Below are 5366 nucleotides of genomic sequence, written 5' to 3' on the forward strand. Positions count from 1 at the left end.
TAATTGTGAGATACATATATAGAATCAAATATTTTTCTAAAAAAGAAAGAATTTCTGCAATTTGTAACAATATGGGTAAGATTTGAAGGCATTGTGCTAAGTAAAATAAGCCAGACACAGAAAGGCAAATACTGCATGATCTTACTTTTATGTGGAGTCCAAAAATAAATAAATAAATAAATAGAAAAGAAAAATGAAAGTCAAATGCATTAGAAAGAGAATAGAATGGTGGTTACCAGTGTCTGGAGGTGAGGGAAATGGAGACATATTGGTCAAAGGGTATAAACAAACCCTACAGTTACAGGATGAATAAGTTCTATAGACCTAATTTACAGCATGGTAACTCTAGTTAGCAATAACCTATTATAAACTTGAAATTTGCTAAGAAACTGGATCTTAAGTCTTCTCTTTTTTTTTTTCCACCAGTTGTTAAATGACCTTTATTGAAATATTTTCCTTTGTACTTCTTAACTAGCTGGGCATTCCACAGCACCACTGTTGACGTCATCTATGATGTCATGAGGGTGGCGGCCATCAACATTACAGTTCACAGACTGGGCAGTCCCCAAGATCTCTTTAATGGTTCCAGAGAGTTCTCTGGCTAAAGATCGGTGCCACATCTGTCGAGCAATGTTGACGATCTCATCGAAAGTGATATTCCAGCTGTGTTTAATGCTCTTCTGTTTTTTTCTGTCTCTTGGTGGCTCCTTAAGGGCTTTGATGATCAGGTCAGAGGCAGAAGGCACCACCTCAATCTGGGCCTGTCTGTTCTGAATGGTCAGTTTCACTGTAATCCTCAGGCCCTTCCAGTCACCTGTTGCCTTGGCAATGTCATCACCAACCTTTTTTGGAGACAGACCCAGGGGGCCAATCTTGGGGGCAAGCGCAGAAGCAGCACCAGCTTCAACCCCAGTCCACCTCAGGTATAAGACTTTGATCTCATTGGGGTCAAACTTCAGCGGCATGGTGGAGGTGGCTGGTGTTGGATGAACCCGGATTCAGGATGACCGAATAAATTTGCACCTTGGCCTCCTCCGAGCCGAAAGCCAAAAGGATCTTAAGTATTCTCACCACACGTAAAGGTAACTATGTGAAATGGTAAATATGTTAATTAACTTGGTTGTGGCTATTATTTTATAATATATACGTATATCAAATCATTACCTTCTACATCTGGGCTAAGCTGACTATCACTGTCTGACTGAAAACTTATTCTTAAGAGGACATGCTTGAGAAAGGCATAAAGGCCACAACCTTATCTCCTGCTGATGCTACTTCTACAAAGTCATTACTTAAAACCAGCTAAAGATTATCTCTTTCATAGGACGTTGCAAATGGCAGCTAAAACATACCAACACTAGAGTTAGGGTCTCTATTAGCATGTGTTTTGGCTTGCAAAGTATCACTAGAAAAATTACTAAGAAATATTCTTCCATAACATAAATCGGGTTACTAGCTTTCTAGCCTACATTTTTTGTGTTCTCTCTGCATGCTAGTCATATAGCAGTACCACAACTCTCATACCAAATTTTTTTATTAATTAATATATGTAATGAGATTGACATAAAAAAGAGACCACAAAATACAATGGATTCAAAAGATAGAATCTTATTTCTCACATAAAATTTATGCAAGTGGGAGGAGGAAGGTAGAGCAAGATGGTCAAAGAGAATCCTCTAGCAATTGTTCCCCCAACCCCAGGAAAACCAAATTGAACATTTGTTTAAAAACAAAAGAATCCTCCTTTTATAAAACCTCAAAATCAATTGAGATATCACAGTACTTATTTTTAACACCGTATTAAAAAAAGAGGCAGACTTCCAGGCAAGATGGCCAGATAAGTACAGCTCCGGTCTGCAGCTCCCAGCAAGATTGATGCATAAGGTTGGTGATTTATTCATTTCCAACTGAGGTACCCAGTTTATCTCATTGGGACTGATTGGACAGTGGGTGAAGCCCATGGAGTGTTAGCAAAAGCAGGGTGGGGCATTGCCTCACCCAAGAAATACAAGGGGTCGAGGGATTCAACTCCCCTAGCCAAGGGAAGTCATGAGAGACTGTACCAGAAGCAACGGTACATTCCAGCTTTTCCCACGATCCTCACAACAAGCAGACCAGGAGATCTCCTCCAGTGCATATGACACCAGAGTCCTGGAATTCAAGCACAAAACTGGGTGGCTGTTTGGGCACACATCAAGCTAGTGGCAGGAGTTTTTTGTTCATATCCCAGTGGCACATGTAATGCCAGTGAGACGCACAACTGTTCACTCCTCTGGAAAATGGGCTGAAGCCAGGAAGCTAAGTGGTTGCCCTCAGCAGGTCCCACCCCCATGGAGCCCAAATAGCTAAGATCCATTGGCTTGAAACTCACTGTCAGTACAGCAGTCTAGAGTTGATCTGCATCACTGGAGCTGGGTGGGAGGAGGGGTGTCTGCCATTGCAAAGGCTTGAGTAGGTGGTTTCACCCCTCACAGTGTAAACCAAGCCACCAGGAAGTTTGAACTGGGGAGAGCTCACTCAGCTCAGCAAGACCTCTGAGGAGAGCCTGCCTCTTTAAATTTCCCTTCTGGGCAGGGCATCTCTCAAAAAAAGGCAGCAGTCCCAGTCAGGAACTTATAGATAGAATACCCATCTCCCTGGAATAGATCACCTGGAGGAAGGGTTTCTGTGAATGCAGCTTCAGCAGACTTAAACAATCTTGCCTGAAAGCTCTGAAAAGAGCAGCGGATCTCCCAGCACAGCATTCAAGCTCTAATAGGGGAAAGACTGCTTCCTCAAGTGAGTTCATTACTGGGAGACACCTCCCAGTAGGGGCTGATGAAAACCTCATACAGGAGAAATCTGGCTGGCATCTGGCAGGTGGCCCTCTGGGACCAATCCTCCAGAGAAAGGAACAGGCAGCAATCTCTGCTGTTCTGCAGCCTCCACTGGTGATAATCCAGCAGAAAGTGTCTGGAGTGGACCTCTAACAAACTCCAGCAGACTTGCAGGAGAATTACTGCTAGAAGGAAAACTAACAAACAGAAAGGAACAGTCACAAGGAGGACATCCACTCAGTTACCCCATGTGAAGGTCACCAACATCAAAGACCAAAGGTAAATAACTCCAGGAATATGGGGAGAAACCAGCAGAAAAAGGCTACAAATTTCAACACCAAAACACTTCTTCTCCTTCAAAGGATCACAACTCCTTGCCAGCCACAAAACAAAATGAGACAGAGAATGAGTTTGATGAATTAACAGAAGTAGGCTTCAGAAGGTGGGTAACAACAAACTCCTCTGAGCTAAATGAGGATGTTCTAACCCAATGTAAGGAAGCTAAGAAACTTGAAAAAAGGTTAGATGAATTGCTAAATAAAATTACCAATTTAGAGAAGAGCATAAATAGCTTGATGGAGCTGAAAAATGCAACATGAGAACATTAAGCACACACAAGTATCATAGTCAATTTGATCAAGCAAAGTAAAGGATATCAGGGATTGAAGATCAACTCAATGAAATAAAGCAGGAAGACAAGATTAGAGAAAGAAGAGTGAAAAGAAACAAACAAAGCCTCCAAGAAATAGAACACTATGTGAAAAGACCAAATCTGCATTTGATTGGTGTACCTGAAAGTGAGAGGGATAATGGAACCAAGTTGGAAAACACTCTTCAAGATATTATCCAGGAGAACTTCCCCAACCTCGCAAGGCAGGCCAACATTCAAATTTAGGAATTACAGAGAACACCATGAAGATACTCCTTGAGAGGAGCAACCCAAGACACATAATCGTCAGATTCACCAAGGTTGAAATGAAGGTAAAAATGGTAAGGGCAGCCAGAGAGAAAGGTCGGGTTACCCATAAACAGAAGCTTATCAGACTAACAGCAGATCCCTCAGAAGAAACCCTGTAAACCAGAAGACAGTAGGGCCAATATTCAACATTCCCAAAGAAAATAATTTTCAACCCAGAATTTCATATTCAGCCAAACTAAGCTTCATAAGTGAAGGAGAAATAAAATCCTCTACAAACAAATAAATGCTGAGAAATTTTGTCACCACCAGGCCTGCCTTACAAGAGCTCCTGGAGAAAACACTAAACATGGAAAGAAATAACCAGTATCAGCCACCACAAAAGCACACCAAATTGTAAAGACCATTGATGTTATGAAGAAACTCCATCAGCTAATGGGCAAAATAACCATCTAGCATCATAATGACAGGGTTGAATTTATACATAACAACATTAACCTTAAATGTAAATGGGTAAATGCCACAATAAAAAGACACAGACTGACAAATTGGATAAAGAGGCAAGACCCATTGGTGTACTGTATTCAAGAGATCCATCTCACATGCAAATACAAACATAAGCTCAAAATAAAGGGATGGAGGAAGATTTACCAAGCAAATGGAAAGGAAAACAAATCAGGGGTCTCAATCCTTGTCTCTGATAAAACAGACTTTAAAGCAACAAATATCAAAAGAGACAAAGATGGGCAATATATAATGGTGAAAAGATCAATGCAACAAAAGCTAACTATGTTAAATATATATGCATCCAATACAGGAGAGCTCAGATTTATAAAGCAAGTTCTCAGAGACCTGCAAAAACATTTAGACTTCCACACAATAATAGTGGAAAACTTTAACACCCCACCATGAATAGCAGACAGATCAATGAGACAGGAAATCAACAAGGATATCCAGGACTTGAACTCAACTCTGAACCAAGCATATCTAATAGACATCTACAGAACTCTCCACTCCAAATAAACAGAATACACATTCTTCTCAGCACCACATCACACTTATTCTAAAATTGACCACATAATTAGTGGTAAAACACTCCTCAGCAAACACAAAAGAATGGAAATAATAACAGTCTCTCAGATCAAAGTGCAATAAAATTAGAACTCAGTATTAAGAAACTCAATCAAAACCATACAACTACACGGAAACTGAACAACCTGCTCCTGAATAACTACTCGATAATAATGAAATGAAGGCAGAAATAAAGATTTTTTTGAAACCAATAAGAACAAAAACACAATGTACCAGAGTCTCTGGGACACATTTAAAGCAGTGTGTAGAGGGAAATTTATAGCACTAAATGCTCATAAGGAAAAATAAAAAAAAAATCTAAAATTGACATTCTAATATCACCATTAAAAGAACTAGAGAAGCAAGAGCAAACAAATTCAAAAGCTAGCAGAAAATGAGAAATAACTAAAGTCAGAATAGAACTGAAGGAGATAGACACAAAAAAAGATCCTTCAAAAAAAAAATCAATGAATCCAGGAAGTGCTTTTAATGAAAAAGTTTAAAAAAATAGACCATCCAAACTAATAAAGAAGAATCAAATAGAAGCAATATGAAATGATAAA

General features: G+C 39.8%; 1 pseudogene; it reads right to left on the bottom strand.

Moving 5' to 3' along the window:
- Positions 1-418: 418 nt before the first annotated feature.
- On the bottom strand, positions 419-965 carry LOC100391828 (large ribosomal subunit protein uL11 pseudogene; annotated as a pseudogene).
- Positions 966-5366: the final 4401 nt, after the last annotated feature.

This window comes from Callithrix jacchus, chromosome X, assembly GCF_049354715.1.
Source record: "Callithrix jacchus isolate 240 chromosome X, calJac240_pri, whole genome shotgun sequence".
NCBI lineage: Eukaryota > Metazoa > Chordata > Mammalia > Primates > Cebidae > Callithrix > Callithrix jacchus.